Source organism: Bidens hawaiensis, unplaced genomic scaffold (genome assembly GCF_021521415.1).
Source record: "Bidens hawaiensis isolate Kalapana, Puna unplaced genomic scaffold, B.hawaiensis_p1.1 tig00030319_1, whole genome shotgun sequence".
Classification (NCBI taxonomy): domain Eukaryota; kingdom Viridiplantae; phylum Streptophyta; class Magnoliopsida; order Asterales; family Asteraceae; genus Bidens; species Bidens hawaiensis.
Genome location: NW_027495060.1, coordinates 55,287 through 78,991, shown reverse-complemented (window position 1 = coordinate 78,991; position 23,705 = coordinate 55,287). Strand labels below are relative to the sequence as shown.

Genomic DNA, 23,705 nt, shown 5'->3' with positions numbered 1-23,705 from the left:
AAAGGTGTTTGGCAAAGCTACTCTAGAAGCTTCAAATTGGAGTTTTTCAAAAGTGGTTTTGCTTTTCAAAAAGCAAATAAGCAAATCTAAAAGTTCACCCAAACACCAAAGTCAGAATGTTTACATTCCTCATGGTTACCTATCTAGTCCAACACCAATTCAAGTAGTTCAACCAGTTCCTCAAATTCAAGCTACACCTGCCCATAATGTTCCCACTCCTGCTGCTGCAATGGTTTCTCAAGCGAGTTTAAGTAATATAATTGCAATTGGCAGTTGCAGATTAAGGTATCTTTGATTGTATTAGCAACTAATAAGCTGTTTATTTGGGGTTCTTTCTAATCTGGGGCCGGGTGAAATTTTCGCCAACACACATAAGTATAACTACTGCTATATCTCTGACTGATGTGCACTTTGGGACATGAATGCCAAATAGGTCTAATGCTGACTAGATAAGAACCAAGCCTATATAATACAGTGATTACAAAATGAGTAAATCAAATAACTTGCATGCATAATAATTGGAATGCTTATGCTTTGCTTAATCAGATAAGAAAACTGGTGCTTTGCTGAAAATCATGGAAGATTAGAGCAAGAGATCTTCATGTTCTGGTTTCAATTGCAGAGGAAGGTGAAGAGAACAGTAAACCGATGATGAGGATTTAAATTGTTAAAAGTTGCAGATGACTGAATTGTAATGTGGAAAGCGGAAACTAGTTAAAACTTGAAAGCTGTAATCGTGTGTTTAAGATGGTGACTAACTTGTAGTTTAATTGTTCTTTATTCTCAACCAAAGGGTGTTTGGAAGATTTAGCAGTTTTATTTTGTGGTTCCATTTCTTTTATTATATTTGATAATTAACACTGCTAGAAAAAAGATACGTTTTTCTACATCTGAATCCGTAGGAAATTTGTTGGAAACTACAGTTTCTAACATTTTTCCAACAATAAGTTACGTTGGAAAAACACATGTTTGAAAATCGTTTTCAACCTTTGTCCAACAACTTTTCTAACAAAATTGCTACAAAAACACGTGGTTGTAAACTTCCGACAACTTTTCTACAAAAACTGTTTTGACTTAACATAATGTTTATTAGAAAATATTGTAGCAAAGTTGGAGCTTTTTTTTTTTTTTTGTTGGAAAGCTGTTGGAACTATTTGTCGTAGGAAATTTGTAGAAACTTTTTATGGAAAAATGACTTGTTTTTTAGTAGTGTAAGCTTGTGAGGTTAGCTTGACATCAGTTTCGGCTTTTTGGTGTTGTCGTCTCCACAACCACCAATGCCTCTACACAGCCACCAGTCACCACCATGCAAACATAACTTCATCTCACTCATAAGAGATTGATTTGATAAAAGTATGAGGTCAAATGGTTGAATTCAATCTTCCCAAACTCCAATTTGACTTTTCAATGCAGCATTTCCTTATTTAAATATCCCTTTGGTATACGTCTCTTTCGTGGAAGAAGACATATCAATTAATTAATATTAATAATAATTAATCAATAAGACTGTGTCTCTGGCTTGATCTGTATACATCTATCCGGCCAGATGTTGAATCTTAGATTATTATTATTATTATTATTATTATTATTATTATTATTATAATAATAATAATATTATTATAAGATTCATGTTATCGTACAATAATTCTTAACGTACAAAAGCGTATACGAATCACGTTCAAGGAAAAAACAAAACGCTCAAAGCCAAAATACAAAAACGCTCAAGAAAATCATAATACACTCAAAACGGATTTCGTGAAGAAAAGTAAAAAACTGATCGATTAACTATCCAAATTTGTTTTTTTTTTCAATTATCAATTTCATGAATATAGGTATTTCTGTACGTTAAGGCACGTTAAAAATTATTGTATGTTATCCTTCATCATTATTATTATACGGAGAATTTATAATATAGTTTCGATAGAAACCGTGTTCAGAAGCTCCAATTTGACTATAAATAGTTTGGTGACTACACCATTTTCTTATTTAAATGTCAATGGGGCCTACGTCTCTTTCCTGGAAGAAGAAATATCCATCAATCAGATGTGCGTGTATACGTTACTATTGACTATTATTGATAGTCAATAATACATTTGGTGATGACACTATCCAGACTCTAATCCTAGCTCATACTATTTTCAACTATGTCTTTTTCTACCCGTCACGCCGTTGGATCCTCCTCCTCCTCATATCCCCCAGCCCACCACAGTGCCGTCAGTTTACCTTGTCCGAGATTCAACTTGCAACTCACAACTCTGATGAGTCACTGGTGATCGGACGTGGGGGGTTTGGCAAAGTTTACAGAGGAACCGTCACTCATGGCGGGATACATTTGAATGCTGCAATTAAGCGGCTGGAATCAGGATCCCGTCAAGGAGCAACAGAATTTTGGGCTGAAATTGAGATGCTCTCAAATCTAAGGCACTGCCATTTGGTGTCGTTAATTGGTTACTGCAATGATGGGCAAGAGAAGATTCTTGTATATGAATATATGCCTAAAGGAACTCTTGCAGATCGTCTCCACAAACGTCGAGCTCCTATGACTTGGGTGCGAAGACTTAAGATATGTGTTGGGGCCGCATGTGGGTTAGACTACCTGCACACCGGTACGGGTATTAAGCACGGAGTTATACATCGGGATGTTAAGAGCTCAAATATACTGTTAGATGACAATTGGGCTGCTAAAATTTCAGACTTCGGGTTGTCCAAAATGTTAAATGTGTCCAACACCAAACCAGATTGAAGGCTCCTAAAATCTTGGAGAATAATTAATTATTAAATTAGTTTATTATTATAAGATAAGTTAGTCTGGATTCAAATTATGTATTTGAGTTAGTATAGGATTAGGAACCTTGGGTTTATATATACCATAGGTTCAATGTGTTAGTAAATTATTAAGTTTTTTCTCGTTTGTCGTTTTCTTAATAAAAGAGTCGATCGTGTGTTGATCAAATCTTGTGTTCGTGTTCTTGATTCGCCTGCCTAAAGTTTAACAAGTGGTATCAGAGCTTTGGCTCTCGATCCGGATCAGACGAAGAGTACATTTAATCTGCTCCGTTAAGCCGCCTCCGCTGGTATCGCTAGATCAGAATCGGAGAAGTAGATCGAGGGGGCTGCTGAACCGCAGAATAGGTTATAAGAAAAGTTTGTTGTGCATCAAGAAGGAATCAGCAGTCCGTGGTGTAGCGGGAACAGTTGTTGCTGAATTTAATTTGTTTGATCGATCGTGAACGAGTCGTCTCCTGGTTGTCGGGTTAGTGATTAAACTGATCGAAGTCGAAGGAATAAAGAGCCGACAGTTAACAGAGAACCCGACGGAAGAAGGAAGACCAGAATCTGATCAAAGGTTGAAGACTATGAACCTGTGTGTCAGGTTCAGATTGCGTGGTCCGTGTATCGAGCCGAAGATCCAGGACTGGGAACGAGCAAACCTCCGATGATGATAGATCTTCTAGATATCGGTGTTATGAGGAAACTCAACAACCAAAACTACAAAGTCTGGTCGACGTGCATAAGTCCGTATATGCAGGGCCAAGATTTACGGGAAGTTGTTAACGGTGTTGAGACAGTACAACCACCGAGAGAAGATGCAGCTGGAGTGTTACGGAAGTGGAAGATCTAAGCGAACGAAGCCGTGTCCATATTGAAGGCCATGATCGAAGAGGATGTGCTTGAACAGTTTCAAGATGTTGAGACGCCCAAGCAATTGTGGGATATTCTTGAAAATTTGTTTTCCAAAAGGAACCGATGTCCAAGCAAAATCCAATATACGAAACCAAGACAACCTGCACGAAACAAGAAAGTTTGGTCATCTAAGGAAGAAGAGAGAGATACTGGGGAGACATGCAACTTGAATAGTAAAAGATTTCCTTTCAAGTGTTACAATTATGATCAGAAGGGTCACATGGCTCGGAAATGTATCCCACTAGAAGAGGGACATTCTGCAACATTTCAGAATGAAGAGGCGTGTGTCGCCCAAGAAGCTGATTTCGTTGAGTTTATGGCTATCATTGAAGATATAGTGGCTATCGAAGGAGATACGTTAGCTACTAGTCGTGATGATATGACGGCGTGGGATGAAGAGACGCGCGTCGTCCCAGAAACTAATGCCTTCGCATTTACGACTATCATTGAAGATGGTGTTGATATGCTAAAAGTGGACGAGTCTACGAGTTTTTCGGTGGCTAACGGTGATGAAGTGTCGGTTGTTAGAAGTGATACAATGATGTAAACTGGTAGTTTGGATTTGACTACGGATAATACAATAGTTGATAACGATGTTGCGGTTACCGGAAGTGATGCACCGGTTGCTAGCGGTGGTCCCACGATGAATACCAGTGTCGGAGATGATGTTCTGGTTGTGGAGATTCAAACCACCGTGATGCCGAACATAGAGAGCATCATATGGCTTGGAAAATCCTCAAATTTTGGATATTCAAGATCCAACAACAGAGTTGGTGAAGCTTATGAATCAAGAAGTCAACAAAGAACTTATAAAATATAATGGGTCTGGTAGGTTCTTGTTAGATGGATCACATGTGATCACCATGCAATGGCATGCATGTGTGTTGTGTTGTTCTAGATTCTCACTTCCAAGTTTAACAAGTGGTATCAAAGCCTTGTCGATCAAGACTCGGTTCTCGTAGTACTCCCATCTTGTTCGCAGATTGATCCCGGTTGAAGGCAAAAGATTTCGGATCGTAGAAAGTAACCGAACGAGATGGCAGAGATGCAATTAATTGGTGGAGTAAAGAAACTGAACAATCAGAATTATAATGTCTGGTCTACGTGCATGATGTCCTATATGCAGGGACAAGACCTTTGGGAAGTCACAAACGGGACAGACGTAAACGAGCCAAGAATCGACACCAACGGTGCCATTCACAAGTGGCAGGTTAAGGTAGGTCGGGCTATGTTCCTTCTCAAAACAACGATCGAGGAGGAACTGCTCGATCATATCCGGGACCTAGCGACCCCCAAACAAGCTTGGGATACACTCGCGTCATTATTTTCCAAAAGAAACGACACGAAGCTCCAGTTGCTAGAAAACGAGCTTTTATCGGTAAGTCAAAAAGAACTCAGTATACCGCAATACTTTCACAAAGTGAAAACATTGTGCAGAGAGATAGGAGAATTAGATCCGCAGGCCCGAATCGGTGATGCCAGAATGAAGCGAATAATCATTCACGGGCTAAGGCCGGAATTTCAAAGTTTTGTGGCGGCTGTACAAGGGTGGCCAGCCCCGTCATCGTTAACCGAACTCGAGAACCTTCTTGCTGGTCAAGAAGCTTTATTTAAACAGTTAAGTACTGTCACAATCAAAGCCGATGAAGAAAAGGCTCTATATGCCGAGAAATCCAAGAAGGGGCGATACAACAAAGGCGGTTTTAAAACCCAGGGGAAATATTGGAAGAAACAAGATTACAAGAAGAACCGAGATAACCGGGATGTCCGAGATAACCTAAGAGGCGAGGCAGCGAGTGGTAAGAAATGGAAGTTTAACAAACGGTTCCCTTTTGAATGTCATAATTGCGGTCGTACAGGTCACATGGCGAAGGATTGTCGCCAACCCAAAGAAGAAGGGAATGTAGCCGAGGCAAGGGAAGATGAAACGTGGGATGTTGAGGCCCGGATCGCCGAAGTTCGGGAAGAGTACGCCCTTTCGGCAACAACCGAATCAAAACGTGGTGATTTCGGGGAGTGGGTTGTGGACTCCGGTTGTTCGAACCATATGACCGGAGAAAAAGAGCAACTTCTACAACCAACTAAATTTAAGGGAAGTCGTGTGGTTGTAATTGCCGATGACTCGAAACACCAAATTTCACATGTAGGGACTGTGAAGTTTCCCACCAGAAACAATCAAAGGGAGTTTATCATGGAAGACGTGTTTCATGTACCCGGTATGAAAAAGAATTTGTTCTCTGTACAGCAGGTCACCGCTGCCGGAAAGTATGTGTTGTTCGGCCCGAATGATGTTCAAATATTCGATAAGTTTGAAACAAAATCGACACCGGTAATTCGAGGAAAACAAACAGATACGGTGTATGTATTGTCGGCTGAAGCGGCGTATGTGGAACGAACTAACAAAACCAAGAACACCGATTTGTGGCATAATCGGCTAGGTCATGTGGGTTATGATAAACTCGATATTATGATGAAGAAACAACTTGCAATCAATCTACCACAACTGGAAGTAAATAAAGAAATCGTTTGCGCCGGATGCCAATATGGGAAGGCTAAAGAACAACCATTTGAAGATTCTAAATTTAAGTCTAACGAACCGTTGGAGTTAATACATTCAGATGTTTTTGGTCCTGTAAAACAACCCTCAAATACAGGTTTGCGGTTTATGATAACCTTTATTGATGATTATTCACGTTTTGTTTGGGTTGATTTTATGAAGGAGAAAAACCAAAGCATTCGAAAATTTTAAAATTTTCAAAACGAATGCTGAGATGATTACCGGGCTAAGCGTGAAGTGTCTTAGGTTAGATAACGGAGGAGAGTATCTAGCTCACGAGTTTGCACAGTTCTTGAAAGAACACAAAATTAGAAGACAACTTACATGTTCTAATACACCTCAACAAAACGGTGTATCAGAACGAAAGAACTGACACTTAGCTGAAACGTGTCGAAGTATTATGCATGATAAAAACGTACCCGCTAGGTTCTGGGCGGAAGGGATGAATACAACTTCGTATTTAATTAACCGACTACCCCAATAAAACCAAGAATTTGTGTCTCCATACGAGAAGCTTTTCAGTGTGAAACCGAGTGTTGGTCACCTAAAGGTGTTCGGATGTGTTTGTTACGTGTTTATACTGAACCAACTCCGAACCAAGATGGAAAAGAAAGCAATACGTTGCATCTTTCTAGGGCATGACCAAGAGAAAAAGGGTTGGCGGTGTTGTGACCCGACAACCGGGAAGTGCCATGTATCGAGACATGTGGTGTTCGATGAGAATTCTTCTTGGTGGTCGAATGAAAAGGAAAGTTTACCCGACTCAAAACAACTCCTTGAAGATATCGAGACTACAAAAGTGCAGTTGGGTTTTGATGAGGAAAAGGAACCAGAAACTGAGGTTGAACCACAAACGAACACAAATCAAACGCCGTGGCAGACCGGAATTCACCAACCGGAACCGAATAATAATGTTGAACAAAGAAGATCTACACGAGATAGAAGGCCGAATCCAAAGTATGCTGCAAACGTTGCAATTGTTGAAGACAATAACTTAGAACCAGACACGTATGAGGAAGCAAAGGTCGGTTGTTTTAGTTCCTTTAAAACAGAGAATTTGATCGAAGGTATGTCCAAGTTCCGATCGCGGTAAGTTTCCGATCAAAGGTGTGTCCATGTTCAGAACGCAGTAGGTGTGTCCGGGTTTTCGAATCGATCGCGGTGAGTTTTGAAACCAATTGAAGGAAGGAGTGTCCAGGTTTCAATCGCCTTAAGTTTTGAAGATCGAACGAAGGTGTGTTCGGTTCTGGTCGCCGTACGATCAAACAAAGGCGTGTCCAGGCTTCGAGTGCAGTACGTTTCTGATCGAAAGTGTTTGTGTTCCGTCAGAGTATGAATTCGATTGAATGCATAAATAAGATGGTGATAAACTAATAATCAAGATTTAATGATTTGGTGAATTGTTTCTAACTAGTGAACATGGGGTTGCATGGTAAATATGGGTTTTAAAGTGGTTAAACCTTTTCAATGACAGGTTGGTAATTGTTGTGAAGAATTATTTTGTTTGGCAAATAATATCCAGTTCCTTTTTGTTATTTCCTGAGTCGAAGTTATCAAAAGGAGACAATGAGTATATGTTTTTATTTTCAAACCAAACTTATGCAAGTGAGATTAGTTCCTTGAAGCCAAAGTTACAATTTAGGAATTCTTGTTCGTACAGAAGAGGCAGATCCAATGAGACTCTTGTTCTTGTTTGTGTTGTCATTATCACTTGTGATAGCGGCTAACCAGTGAAGGTGAGGGTTGTCTACGGGTGTTAATAGTGGTTACAAGCTGGTTCGGGTCTGGCGGTATAACGAAGTGCAACGAGGTTGTGTGTCAACTTTGTTTTGGTGTTCATCGAGTTAAAAGGTATTAGTGATGATGCACCATCACCGTGTGTCGGGATGGATAAGTCTCCGTGTGTCGAGCAATGATGTTATGCCATGATCGTGTGTCGATATGGTTAAGTATCCGTGTGTCGGGATAATAAACTCTCCGTGTGTCGAGGTAGTTTAGTAGGCTGAATTGATGACCCAAAAGTCCCTAGTGGTAGCGTTTATGGGCTGTCTAAAGCGGACAACACCAGATGTTTAAAGTCGGGTTTCGGACCAAACCATGGCGTACGGAGCTGCAATGACTCAAGACATGTTGATATGTTCAGCAGGTTTGCAATTATGTTGGTGGAGATTGCTTGGAGCCAAAGCAATCTATTTGTTCGACCAAGAAGAAGAAGAAACAATCTGGTGTGATTGTGTAGAGTTACTATTTTGGATGTGAGTTAAATATGTCTTAGATCTTGTGTAGATTAAGGAGTAACCAATCGAGACGCAACTTCGTGTGAAGGCTGTAACAAGTCCAAGAATCAAGTCCAAAGAGATACGAGTGTTGCGGGACCGAGAAAGACCTTAAAGAAACAAGTTTGGATCTAGAGGGAGTGTTGGAATTTAACACTTGAGTCGAAGCCGGAAGATGTGACCTGTTGTGCTGGGTCGCGGGATGTTTCGAGTTGAGGCGCTTTGTGTGTGTCACGGTTAGATGAAGTTTGGTGTTGAGAGGGAGTGTTAAATGTGTCTAACACCAAACCAGATTGAAGGCTCCTAAAATCTTGGAGAATAATTAATTATTAAATTAGTTTATTATTATAAGATAAGTTAGTCTTATTTTATGTAATCCTATTTGTTTTGGATTTAAATTATGTATTTGAGTTAGTATAGGATTAGGAACCTTGGGTTTATATATACCATAGGTTCAATGTGTTAGTAAATTATTAAGTTTTTCTCGTTTGTTGTTTTCTTAATAAAAGAGTCGATCGTGTGTTGATCAAATCTCGTGTTCGTGTTCTTGATTCGCCTGCCTAAAGTTTAACACAAAATTGGTCCGACGAATCAGCCATCTACTTATGTTAGCACGTTGGTGAAAGGTACGTTTGGGTATCTGGATCCAGATTACTTTCAAACAAGTAGGCTGACTCGAAAGTCTGACGTGTATGCCTTTGGCGTGGTACTGTTTGAAGTCTTATGTGGGAAACAAGCAGTCGATAGAAGTATTGATGAAGAGCAATGGGGTTTGGCAGCATGGGCTCAGGACTCCATTAAAGAAGGAAGGCTAGAGCAAATTGTTGATTCTAATATTAGGGAGAGAATATTCACTAAATGTTTAAAGGAGTTTGCACTACTTGCTGATAGGTGTTTGCACAGCCGTCCCAAGCAACGTCCTACAATGGCCGAGGTTGTGGCGGGTCTAGAGTCTATCCTAGCCTTACAGGAAAAAACCGACAATGCGTTGCTAATCAAACTTTATGGTAGAAAAGTACCAACATCTATCTCTCCACCCCGTCCAGAAAACTTCGGTATCATGTTCTCTTTAGATTTATGTGTTCATCGATCTTATCATTTGTTATTTTAATACAAAAGAAATTCATATACGTAGATGGAAGGAAGATTGTACTTTTACATACATGAACAGTACATTGGGATTTTCATGTCATGCATTTAATTGTTATGAAAAAACTAGGATATTGACGGTTGGGTGACTTGGGTTTGGTTGGGTAATAGTTCAACATCGAGTTGGGTTGTGTTGACCCAAGATTTTGTTCATATTTAACATATAGTTTTGCTACCAACAGTTATATATCTACATTGGTAGATTAAAACGTTAGGGATTGTCATTTCCTGCATCTTTTAAATGATCTCTTTTCTTTCATCCATCATATTCATTTCTAGCTTAACAATTATTTATTTTTGCAACTTGCAGCTGGAGGTACAAGTTCAAAATCCTTGGATCTATACCTCTACATTGTTGGAGGTGAAGACCGAATAGTACATCGATTTGATTTTAATACTATTCTTTATGCAACTGAAAACTTCTCTGAAGCTAATAGGATTCCGTGTGGTGGATATAGGTCTATGTATAAGGTATCGATTTTCATGGTTTAAAAGTTTTAACTGTTATTTGCTAGAAAGACCTACTTAATTCGTTTATGTATTAATTAGGCTATGCAAGTAAATTGCCATTTGTTGATCCTTATTATTCTATATCTTTTATAGTTTTTACCAGTTAGCCTAAAGCTCCAATTCTTGATTTCTATTATACTTTTCAGGGAAGGCTACAAAATGGACAAGATATAACAATCTCTCAATATTCCCATGCGAAAGTATACAAATATTGCATAAATGAAGCATCAATACTTTCAAAGCTTGAACATGAAAATGTAATTCAATTGCTTGGATATTGCATTGGTGGAACCACGGTATACCTCCTCTATGACTTTGCACCTTATGCAACTCTCGGTAGCTTGATTTTTGGTACTTTTTTCCATTTGACATACATTCCTTTTAATTTAGGTTATTATTTGCTTGGTTCAACAGAAAGCACATTGGTGTTGGTAACCCGATTTTATCTATATATTTTACCTACAAACGTCTTATCTGATTTTATCTATATATTTTACCTACAAACGTCTTATCTGTAATCTGCATTTATAGATCCTACATGTAACCTTTTGGACTGGAATAAACGGTGCAAAATAATCCTTGGTGTAGCTAGGGCACTTGAATACCTTCACCATCATGCTCCCATTAGAATCATTTATCGTTATGTGAAACCTTTAAATATTCTTTTAGATGAAAATTTTCACCCCAAGCTGTTAGATTTTGGGTTGGCAGTGGCAGTCGACCACAAGACTGACGGCATTGAAGATTGTTCTGTTAGTGGCTTTCAGTAAGTAATTAATATTCACTTTAAGTACTGTCATTATTCTTGTTAAAATTTTATGCATTTGCAATGCATCCGTTGTAACCGATGAAAGAGTCTCTTACGGGAAATTTACAAGTGCATTTGATACCACATTTAATTAGTGAATCAAAGTTGTATCCCGGATTAGAGTTTACCATCTACATGCATTTTCTGCTCCTATATTTCCTTTTGAGACTGATAATTTGTATTGTTGACCCATGGCTGACACCTGCAAATGTGACAGCGGTATCATAGCACCTGAATATTTGTCAAGATGTTGGCTTTCAGCCAAGGCAGATGTCTATAATTTTGGTATAATCGTTCTGGAAACCATAACTGGACAACGAGCAATGGGTTTTTTGCTCCTAGAAAATGGTGAGGAGACCGGGTTTATTGATTATGTAAGTATTGTCAAGCTCTATGATGGTACAGTTGTGCTTGTATAATCTGTATAATATTCTAAAAAGTAAATGTGTTCCTACTTCTTTAATCAAACGCGTCACTTCCTAAGCATATGAATTTTAATATCTACATATAAACTAACTTCTTTTCAACTTACAATATACATTTGACTTGTCGGCTTCAGAAAAAAAATGTTAAGTTGATGAACATGCATTTTATTATTCTAGCTATATAATTTTGTTTTGTATGTCAAATAGTTATATACATGTTAAATTTTCACATGTATAATTGTTGCAGGTCATGAAAAATTGGTTGGAAGGAACATTGTCAGATATAATTGATCCTAGACTTGATGTCGATTCAGTTTTGATGACAAACTTTATTGAGATCGGGTTGTTGTGTGTTCAAACGGATAATGTTGTCAGGCCAACAGTGGAGGAAGTTGTCGACATTTTGCTTGACACTTCGGCTCTAGCCCTCCCTGTGTTGGAAATGCGAGCAAGGATGAATAAGCCTCCAAAGTTGGGTTGGCCTGTCAATGATGACTACGATACTAGTGCTGTTGAAGCGTTTGTATCAGAGCTATGCCCCCGATAGTTATACTGGTGAAGAATTTATATTAGAGTTATGCCCAAGATAATGACTGCAACAGTGAAAGGTTATGTGAAATAGTTTTTTCGTCCTTACACTGGGCGAAAAATCAACAATGCACGTGATGCTAAATCAACACGATCCCAGTCAACATTAGAATAGCCGAATACGCACTAAGGTTGGTAGTCGATGAAGCATGGAGTTGAACACCATGATCAAGCATGAGGTGAATAACAAGCTAGGATACCTTACAAGTTGAAAATGTAACTTGGATTACAATTGAAAAGAACATCTTGTGTATTTGATTGTTGCCTAAAGGTTTTTTTTACCTAGTGGTAACTCAAGCCCATTTATAATAAAATAAATCACAATTACTATTGTATTATATTTACTTTATTATTTTTTGTATGACTTATCTAAGTCAAACTTATTTTTTACTTAAAGCTCAAATTCTTTTTACGATTTTCAGGAACGATCATGTATTTGATATAATGATTGTTTGCTACTATATTACTGAGACGCATTAACTTTTATGAAATTAACATTAACACATAAATCAATAAAACGGAGAAAAACAAGTTAACTTGTTGAGTCACGACCGAACTAGAGTCGGAGGCAAACAGAGTCCAAGTACCAACAAAGACTGGATGCATTCATTGGCAAAAGGTCACCCACGTTTGTGATCGTTGACAAAGCTTCTATGATGGTACACTTGTGCTACTATACATTTTAAAAAGTAGATGTATTCCTACTTCTTAAATCTAGCTCATCACTTCCAAAGCATATGGCTTTTAATATCAACATATAAGTGACCTCCTTTTAACTTCAACATACTTTTTGATGTGATTTGTCAGCTTTTGAAAAGTGTTTGATTAATGGAAATCTATCATTTTTAGTTATGTAAGTCATCATCAATTATTAACATGTTTACCTGTTACATGCATAATTGTTGTAGGTTGGGAATTGGTTGGAATGAAACTTTGTCAGATATAATTGATCCAAGAGTTGATGCTGATCAAATGTTGATGACAAGACTCGTGGAGATTGGGTTGTTGTGTGTGCAAAGAGATGCTGGGGATAGGCCAACAATGGAAGAAGCTGTGCACGCGTTGCTTGACACCTCGGCTCTAACTCTTCATGTGTCAAAAATGCGAGTAAGGATGAATCTTGAAGAGCTTCATTTATGGACTAAGGATTGGGATAAAGTAAGCTGCGTGGCTAGTTACGGTAGTGAAGATGATAAGTATTTATCAGAAGAGTCAATGACGGAACTTGAACATGTCGAAAATATTAAAACTTAAAATTACAATATATACTTAAAGATACAACAATTATTCAAAGTTCTAACTGGTGGCGGAACTAGATTTTTGTTTTCTTATACAATAGAACGTCGATTACCTTATGTTAAAAATTATAAACGTGCTTTAAATGTCTTGAATTTAATTCTTTATGATTTGTGGGGAACGTCTCTTCCACTGATGGCTACTTATACTATGTCGTACTTATTGATGACTTCTCTTGCTTCACGTAAGCTAAATCAGATTTTTATGATGTTTTAGCTACATTTTAACCTTCGTTCACACACAACTTTCATGCAAAGTTAAAATATTTCAAAGCAATGGGGTATCAAATTTACAAACAATCGGGTCCAATAATTATTTCAACAACACAGTATTCATAACCATATTTTGTGCCCTTACACGTCTCCATAAACGGACATGCTTAATGTAAGCATAGACATATCAACGAAACGTGTCTTGAAATGTTGTTTAATTTGTGTGCTCCGATGTCATTATCGGTCGATGCATTTAGTTCTGCCACATACATTATCAACCGTTTACCGACACCCGTCCTCAACAAGAAATCTCCTTTCGAGCTTCTTTATGACCAAGTTCCATCATATGAAAATCTTCAGGTATTTGGATATCGATTTTTTCTTATCATAGAGACTACCACCCGACTCGATTCAAGTTAAGAATTGTTTTAAGTGGTGTTTGGAAACAAACTGGTGGAGTTAATAGAGATGAAGACAATGAAAGAAGCAATGTTTTGGTGAGATTAAAACCTCAGATCGGAAAAGGAGACAAAACACTTTTTTGGATTGATTGTTGCGCAGGAGAACTTCCTTTAAAAAATCTTTTTCTTCACCTTTTGCTTGAGAAAAACAAAAGGATGTGCTAGTTATTGATTGTTATGATCGAAGTGATAACGGTTTTACTTGGAAATGGAGTTGGAGAAGAAGGCCCAATTCTGCTTAACTACAGTTGGAATATCATATTTTTTATAATCTTATCTCGTCCGGTGTTGTGTCTTTAAATCCAGATTATTAGTTATGGCAAGGGCCGGATGGCTAGTATTCGAACTTTTTGGTGAGTTCGCTTCGTTGGGAACTTGACAATGTGGATTATTAGGTCAAAAACTTTACTTTTTGGCTCAAGTGGATTCCCATTAAGATAAACTGTTTTGTATGGAGATTGTTGTTAGACGTATTGCGACTAGAGATGCGTTATCTTTGATCAGAGACATAGTTTTTGGTGATTTGAATTGTGTATTTTGTGGTAACAGTATTGAAACGTCCAAGCATTTGGTTGTGAATTGCAAGGTTATTAAGGTGATATGGTCAATATTACATGATTGGGTAAAATTACCTATTCGGGTTCATTTCGATTCGGTGGAAGAAATCCTTGAATATCCAAGTCAGAACATAAAGAACAAAGAGTTGTGTCTTGCGGTGCAATCTATATCAGCGATAACTTGTTGGATGATATGGCTATCTAGAAACGATTGTTTTTTTTAATAATATTCCATTTTGTATTATCAAAGTTGATGAACGACATCAAATCGGCATTCTTCATATGGGTGAAGCAAAGAAGCTAATAAACGTGCTTAGAGTGGAAAAAATGGAACCGGCTCAACTTCGTGAATTTTCCAGTTTAATAAGATATATGTTTTGATTTTGTTTCTTGTTTTTGCTTTACTTTTGTATGTTTTTAGGTTACTTTTATCTTGTAAGTGGTCATTTTTTGGTTTAAATAAAATTGGTCTTTCAAAAGAAAAAAGTTAAACAAACGAACATGAACAAAGCCCCCGTTTGTTCATTAGTTAGTTTGTGTTCTTGAGTGTTCGGGATTGTGTTCATGAACATCCGTTCATGTTCGTTTGTATATTTTGTTCATAAAAGTTTTTCGTGCATTTATATAGATATTGTCTAATCATTTTATATTATTTACTGCTAACATAAAATAGGAAACCACATTCTCACATTGTTTTTCTGTTGTTCCCATTTGTTTTCTCATTACTCACATTTATGAATACACCAATCTCAATCTCTAGGCTCCATAGATTTTACTAATGTTCTTTTGTGTTCATGAACACGATCATTTCCTTAATGAACGAACACGAAAATAAAATCTCGTTCCGTAATTAATGTTCGTGAACCGTTCATAAACACAATATTTTAGTAATAAAAGAACATCAACAAACCTTCACTCATGTTCATTCAGTTCGTTTGCAGTCGTACCGGAAACAATAAATAATAAACTCACTTAAAATGCATATATATTTTACTATTTTTCAAACAAATAACTAAACCATAACGAATTGTTGTACTTCCATGCATGTTTAGATAACTTTTGACTGCATTGAAGGCGGTGAAATATTATCCAATAGCCGACAAGAAAGGAACAAAACAAAATATGTTTATGATGATTGATAAATCTAGGAGATAAGTTGTGTCCAGAAACCAAACCACCGTCTAAATTAATGCTGATTCATGCCTCCCTTTACCTCGTATCACTCCACGTCATGATCTTGTAAGATATTCGGTGTCACTCTCACTGATTTTATTTTTTTAACAAGCAGCAGCTTAAAACTAGTTCGCATATAAAGATATGCATTACCTACCGACCAATAGCTAGCTGACTCAGTACTCGTGTCCTCTCCCACGTCCCTCCACGTCACCTCATTAAAACCGACATCTGCCTTATTTAAATCCTCACTCACATTTACACATAAAATCAGTCATCCAAACAAAAGTATTTGAATCTACAAGCACACTATCAAAATATTCCACACACGTATATATTATTATTATTACTATCACCAAACCAAGCATGTCTTCAGAGCAGCTAATGAGAAGAGAGAACAAGAGTAATCAAGAAGAGAGGAATATTAATATTCATGTCGCTCCACAAGTGGGCTCATTACGAATCACTAACCGTCATGGATTCCGGTGCCCAACCCGCTCCGGGTACTGCGGCTGTAGTGCACCGTGTTGTTGAAACCATTCATGGCACAGCAGCTGGTGGAATACATGATGATCAAAGTAGAATAATACATGGACAGCAGCAGCAAAATATGAATTACGGAGTCACTCAAAAAGATAACGTAGTTCAAGATAGAAGACAGTATGCTCAAGAGTATCGTCCTGGTCAAACAACGGTCAAAGGCACGGGTCCCGGATTCATCGATGCGGCAGTGGATGTGGGGGAAAAAGGAGCAGTTGCTGGAAAAAATGTTGCGGTGGAAACCGGAAAGACCGCGGGTGAGTTCGCTAGCAAGGCGGCAGGTGTCGCCAAGGATGCCGCCTTGGTAGCTGGATATGGCGCGACCGAGTTAGCTGGTGAGGCGACAACGGGCGTGGCGGAGTCGATGGAGAATTTAAACTATGGAGTTTCGGGGATTATTGAGGGTACCGCCAACGCAGTGGAAGCGATGGTGGGCGCGGGTAAAAGAGGGGTCGGAACGGGTAAAGATATTGCTGTGGGAACTGGAAAGACTACGGCTAAGACGGCTGTCGAGTTGGGTGGCAAGGCGGCAGGGGTGGCAAAAGATGCCGCGGGGTGGGGTGCGGCCGAGTTGGCAATCGAGACACAAGAAGGTTTGAAAGAGACGATGGAAGGTGTTAATACCGGAGTTGGCAGAGTTATTGAGAGTGCTGCCATGGGGGCAGAAATAGTGGTAGAAAAGGCACTTGGAGCAACAGGTACAGTGATGGATGTGGGCAAGAAGGGGGCAAGTTACATTGGCGGAACCGGAAAAACGACAGCGGGTATTGTGAAAGAAGCTACAATGGCAGCTGGGCGAGGGGCAGCCGAGTTGGCTAGTGAGACACAAGAAGGTGTAAAGGTGTCCGTTGAAGGCGGGCGTTGGTGGACTTATCGAAACTGCGGCTGTTGGGGCCGAAATAGTTGGAGGAAAGGTACTCGGAGCAGCTGAGGCAGTGGTTGGTCTTGGAAAGAAAGGGGTAGGTTATATTGGGAAGGCAGCGGCGGGTAAGGATGTTACTGGTGAGTTTGTCGGTAAGACTGCGGGTGTGGCAAAAGATGCGACTTTGGCCGCGGGGTGGGGTGCGGCTGAGTTAGCTAGTGATACAGCTGCGGGTGTGACGGAGTCAATGGAAACTCTTAATGAGGGAGTTGGAATGTTAGTAGAGGGTACGGCTTTGGCATCCGAAAATGTTGGAAAGAAGACGTTTGATACCGTGGTGGATGTTGGCAAGAAAGGGGTAGTTGCTAGTGGAAAAGCTACCACCAAGGGGGTGGGAGTGGTGAAAGATGCCGCTTTAGCAGCTGGGCGGGGTGCGGCCGGATTAGCTAGGGGGACAACAGAGGGCTTCACCGAGTCAATGGAAACCTTGAACGAAGGTGTTGGGGTAGTGATCGAGGGTACGGCTCGCGCAACGGAAGCTGTTGCGCACAAAACATATGGTACAGCGGTGGATGTGGCTGTTACAGGTAAAGACATAGCATTGGAAACCGGAAAAGCGGCCATGGGTGCAGCATTGGCTGCTGGAAGTGGTGCGGCGGACCTTGCTGTAGGCCCAACAAAAGCAACTGCAGGAGCTGTTGGCATGGCAGCAGAAGCTGCTTTTGCAGCTGGGCGTGGGGCAGCTGAACTTGCTGTCAACACGACAAAAGCAACTGCTGGGGCTGCTGGTATGGTGGCGGGTGCAGCTACAGACGCTGCTTTGGCTGCCGGGCGTGGGGCCGCTGAGTTTGCTGTGGACACGACAAAAGCTACAGCTGGGGCTGCCGGCATGGTGGCGGGTGCAGCTACAGACGCGGCTTTGGCTGCTGGACGTGGTGCGGCTGACCTTGCTGTAGGCACAACAAAAGCAACTGCAGGGGCTGTTGGCATGGCAGCAGAAGCTGCTTTTGCAGCCGGGCGTGGGGCGGCTGAGCTTGCTGTGGACACGACAAAAGCTACAGCTGGGGCTGCCGGCATGGTGGCGGGTGCAGCTGCAGACGCGGCTTTGGCTACTGGGCGCGGCGCAGCTGAACTTGCTGCCGGCACAGCAAAAACAGCTGGTGTGGCAGGACGTGGTGCGGCTGAGTTTGCTAGTGAAGAGGGACGTGGCGCGGCCCACTTTGCTAGTGATGGAGCAGGAGCAGGATATGGTGTTCGGACCAATGTTGTTGGAGGTAATGTCGGGCCGGACATTGTGGTAGAACGAGAGACGGTTACAGTGGATTTCAAGAATCAAGGTGCCAAGGAAACCAAGAAAGCATACAAAGAACAGACCGGTTATTATCGAGTATGAAGCTAAGGAAAGATGCAAGGGAAACAGCAAAGCAAAGATATTAAGCTAAGCTATGAATAAATAATATGGACCTAGTTAGGTGGTTAAATAAGTTGTTAGTATACTGCGTTACGTTGTATTGTTAATGTTGTGATGTGAGTGAGATATTGTGTTTTGATGTTCTGTTTTTGTAATGTATGTAAAATGTTGCTTCCTTTTTTCTTTCAAATAAGGGATGTTTGTTTGTTTATAAATGGTTCCTCATCTGCCACACTTTAGGCTTTAGCTTTGGTCACCTTTTGCATCGTAGTTCATTACGGGATGTGTTATAGGGTGTATATAGGGTTTAAATGTGTGTTAAAAGGGAATAATTATTGCCTTATTACTGATATGGCCTCAAATTTTTTTATTTTTATTTTTTAAATTGTTGATGCGTTAAATATGATTACGAAAACGTTAAATATGATTACGAAAACGATGTAATGATTTGTCTGGTTTGTTTTTTAAACACTGGAAAAAGAAGAGTTGGTACAAGCTTTGTCAACTGAGTCATCACTAAGTTCCAAGTTGAAGGTAATTTATGATCCATACATCATCAAAATGATATCATAATTACCATCCATAAAATATTAATTTATGTGTATTTTATTCATAACGAAGGATTTGAACAAGGACACAGAAACTAGAAGTTCAAACACAAAGATTAGAGCTGTTGACTTCACAAAGTATGGTGAGTGATAGCATTCCGTCAAGAAAACAGGGTCCCGTTACCATGGTTGATAATACTCCTTGCGCCGATGAAGGTGACGAGGTACAAATACGTATATAATTGTTACATCTTACATTAAACCACTTTTGTTTTTTTTTAATTATTTATATACTTTTTTTATTAAATTTGGGTAGGTTGTGGAAACAGTATTAGGATGGACAATGAAGCTATTTCCTGTTGGGCCATCGAGGCGGCAAACTAAGCATCTGTGAGTTTTAACAAGTCGATAGTTGTTTAACATGTTGTCAAATGTCAAGATCTTAATTCACTTACCATTAGATCATCTCGGGAAATTTTGTGCAAACGGTGTTTCCATGTTTATTTATGGATGTGTGAATGCAAATAGAATATAGAGTTGAAGAACAGTTCAAGTATATAGTTTACTTTTAAGAAACTGTGTGAAGTCTTAAAAAAATTGGTATTTATCACTAACATGCAATAAAAATCTGTTAAATACATGTGATCTAGCGCTGCAGCTTCCAACTACAGGTCCTAAAAATTGGTATTTATCACTAACAGGCATTCAAAATCTGTTTTAAGAACATTTGATCTAGCGCTGCAGCTTCCAACTACATGTCTAGGGGCCAATGAGACGGTAAGCGTACATTTGAGCGCTGAATTGAGGGAGAATGTTCATGATGTATTCCTTTCCCAGCTGCTTATCTTGGAGCTACAACAAGAATCTTAGGTCCCCTTCTTCGGTCTACATTGCTTTCACCTAATAAAATACAGTCATCAAATTTCATGTGTAAGTTTAAGAAAGATTAACAAAAAAAATGTTAAATACTCAAATGGCCGAATGTGTAAGTCGAAATTCGTCCAAAGTGACAGATAAAGGGATTAGGACCTTGGGGATGTCGCTTCAAGTATGAGCGGGTGTGCTCCCCAAAAGCCATCTTCAATTATATTCGGGTGTTCAACAACAACCTTCTTGTGAGACTTTGCTACAACCCCGTTATCCGTCACCATCATCTCCTGCGCATACAAAACTCTTAAAACCACCTTTTATTAATAATAACTATCTTAAAATACATTTGTTTGTGTGTCGGTGAGAGATATATATATATATATATGTAACCTTGTCCCAGAATACAAAAGAGCCATTACGAAATATTAAGGGCAACGTGTTGTAATCAATACCGAATAACTGAGAGAGCATCTGATTCTTTTCCTGTGTTTGAATACCCTGTATGCCAAACATTCTGAAAAGATTCACAAGACTTTGAAAGCATTAATTTAGATACAAATATTACTTGATTTGATAATTTTATGATTCCAAATCATATGAAATTACAAGAGAAGTACAAACCTTTAATAAACTTTGAGCTTCCCTTGTGGTTTTACCAGACTTGACTAGCATCCAAAAGCAAGTGTTATATTGATTGTTTATATGACCTAACATGTGAGCATTCTTTAATTATAATGATCAAATAATAATAATAATAATAATTTATAATTTAAGGATAAAAGAAGACATAATTCACTCACAGTCAACTTGTCTCCAAGTTAAATAATCTCTAATAATCTCATATGACGGATAACAGACCGCCCTTCCATCAAAATTCGGCGGGTACTTTAACTCTTTTTTTGGGAAAAACTCTTTCCACTTTATAACATATGTAGACGAGAAAAACGAGACGACTGCAGATACTATTTCACTGCAAATATTAAAACAATAGGTTCAATAATGAATCATAACTATTAAAATAAGCAAAAACTTAATTCCAACAATTCCCAAATTAAAGTTACAAACCGAACCTGGAGTGTCTTTGATAGAGCTGAGTATTTCTTTTCAATACAAAGCTGAAAGTCAGAAAAATCAGACCGTAAGTACACATAGCATTAATATAACAAATTTAATTAATAAACAATTTGATGTAATAACTTTACCTGTATTCATCACTAACTCCGTATGCAAATACAATGTCGTTAAACTCCTCTAATACAGCAACTGCACATGCGTTCATAAGTTTCAACGCCTGCTCGTCATTAGGCTTCTCAAATTCTTGAACCTCAGAAAATCTGGTATAAAGTCCACTATATTAATACACAATTGTTAAATCAAAATATAACCTTTCTGACATAATAAGGTTATATTTATACCTGTGAAAATGAGAGCCATCTATTCTTATCACAATCCAAGTAAATGGAAGCAACTTATTCTCAGACTGAAACAATTTCAGAAACTCGTGTTTTATATTATTCACATTCTGATCGAAACATCCTAGCTCTTTGCAAAGATAGGAATAATCATTCCAGAAGCTTCTAGAAGCTATATTTTCTGAATGGACAATATTAACGGTCTTCTTCAATCTTTTCACAGGGGTATCATTGTCAGGGATCTTTACGGTTTCATCAACCTCTGTTTTGAGAATGCAAGAACCCTGGCGGTACATGCTTGGAAGATTCTTGTAGTTGATACCAAATTGTTGGAATAAAATCTCGTTTTTTTCTTGCTTTTGAGTGCCCTGTATATAAACCATATGCAATATTAGAAGCCACATTGGATATGCAACATATTAAATAAATCATGTATAATACGCTTACACACCTTCAAGATGTCATGTGCTTCTGTTTCAGATTTGCCACTTTTAATCAACATCCAGAAGCAAGTATTATATTGATTATTACTGTGACCTGAAAGAAGTATGCAAGAAAATAAGAAGTTTAAACTCAGATGCTTGAATTAAAAACTGGAAAATGTTTAATAATTAAATACTCGCATTCTCTCTGTCTCCATGCAAGATACGCCTGAAGAACCTCAATTGATGGACAACATATGATTCTTGATTTAAACGAAGGAGTAAATCTCATTTCCTCATTGGGAAAAAACTCCTTCCATTTTACCACATACAAAGATGTAAAGTACGAGACAATAAGCGAGAGGATCTTGCTGCAATTTCAATGTTAAACACTTAAACCAACACAAGAAATAACATTTCTTCAATATTATAACAAAGTTTCTAATAAAAAGCAATACCCTGCACGCCTTTGATGGAATTTTGTTTACTTTTTGAAAATGAAACTGCATGGGAAATCAGTAAATGGTAAATAAAAACTATATACAGTTTTTAAATTTTAAATCTTTTTAAGTAATTTTTGGATAAAACATGGTCTCATCACCTGTACTCGTCACTGAAGCCATAAGCCAAGATTATATCCGGGTACTTCTCCAGCACCGATTTTGCACAAGAGTTCATCAAATTTAAAGCTCTTTCGTCATTCGGTTTTACAAACTCGTTAACTTCAGAAAATCTGTCAAATTTAGAATACTGAAAGTTCTATAATATATTATCTAATACACACCAATCAATGTATATAAGTGTATAAATGTGCCATTCTGCATTTCTAATACAATGCAAAACTTAACAAGAAATCAAAAGTGAATTATGATTACATATGCAGGTTTACCTTGCAAAACTGCGACCGTCAATTCGAACTACAACCAAGTTCGGATACATCACTTCGTCTTCGCTTTCAAACGATTTTACATACTCATACTTGCTATTCGCCATGTCAGCCTATATGCAACTGCACCTATAAACTAAATCAGAAAAAAAAATGGAAAAACTTTAAATTCTGATCACCGGTGTGACGGAAGACATAATTTGACATCCTTGTTACTTCCCGAGTAAAGACCGGTACCAAACGAATACAATCGACACCGGTACTTTTATTCCTTTTTTCATGCTTCCCGTATCGGTACCATTCGATTTCGGTATTTACAATGGTACCAGTACCGAATCGAAAAAATCGGTACAGCATTCAGTATAAAGGTTTTCCTCATTTTGGTATCAGTATTTTTGGGTACGTTACCTATCTCATCCCTAAGCAATAGGGGCAACTAACAAGCACTAGCAATGCATAAAGCAGTTGTAACAAGCAGCCATTTTTAAGCATTATTGAATTGATTCTAATTGACCATTACTTTTGTCATAAACTGATAAAGCATCAATCTTTAATAGAAGGTTAACTTACTTAATTCAAATAAGATCAGTTTTAAGTATACTAAAGAAAGATTTCATTGGGGACTTTTATCAAACACTTGGTGTGCATAAGTCATAACAATACAATTCTAGTTGTTCAGAGACAATAAAACAAGTGACAGTAATAAGAAGATGTGGGGTTTATAAAGAAGCTTACGATTGCGTTTGCAATTTCTTGAATTTGAATTCGAATTTGAATCTTCTTGTTCTTCGGTTTCAGTCCAGTGGAGGGAAGTTTTAACCTAGCATACAATAATAATATTTATTGAGTAATAAAATAATTATATATATTATAATTTATTAAAAAGAGGTTATTTAGGCTCGCAGACTAGCTAAGTTCGTGTATAAAGTTCGAGACTGAACTCGTTTATTACATGAGCTTCTATTTAGACAGTTCGGGTCAGTTGAAGCTTTGATCGAGTTAATCTTGGCTAGCTTATGATCGGCTAAGTTTTTCTACACCCTAAATTTTTCAGCTTT

At 38.4% G+C, this 23,705-nt stretch overlaps 3 pseudogenes across 2 annotated transcripts; 2 read left to right on the top strand and 1 right to left on the bottom strand.

Moving 5' to 3' along the window:
• Positions 1 to 2,144: 2,144 nt before the first annotated feature.
• LOC143580328 (receptor like protein kinase S.2-like) lies at positions 2,145 to 11,956 on the top strand (annotated as a pseudogene). Its single transcript, XR_013143621.1, has 7 exons — positions 2,145 to 2,706; positions 9,091 to 9,572; positions 9,977 to 10,137; positions 10,323 to 10,527; positions 10,708 to 10,942; positions 11,202 to 11,358; positions 11,657 to 11,956. The product of XR_013143621.1 is annotated as a receptor like protein kinase S.2-like (transcript).
• Positions 11,957 to 16,297: 4,341 nt separating this feature from the next.
• On the top strand, positions 16,298 to 18,724 carry LOC143580315 (uncharacterized; annotated as a pseudogene).
• A 1,355-nt stretch (positions 18,725 to 20,079) lies between these two features.
• LOC143580313 (tRNA(His) guanylyltransferase 1-like) lies at positions 20,080 to 23,470 on the bottom strand (annotated as a pseudogene). The gene is made up of 13 exons (XR_013143619.1): positions 23,383 to 23,470; positions 22,651 to 22,776; positions 22,363 to 22,494; positions 22,220 to 22,264; positions 21,963 to 22,132; positions 21,791 to 21,876; positions 21,343 to 21,707; positions 21,130 to 21,261; positions 20,998 to 21,042; positions 20,728 to 20,897; positions 20,549 to 20,634; positions 20,318 to 20,425; positions 20,080 to 20,214 (listed from the first exon to the last, which is right to left on the bottom strand). The product of XR_013143619.1 is annotated as a tRNA(His) guanylyltransferase 1-like (transcript).
• Between the last annotated feature and the right edge of the window lie 235 nt (positions 23,471 to 23,705).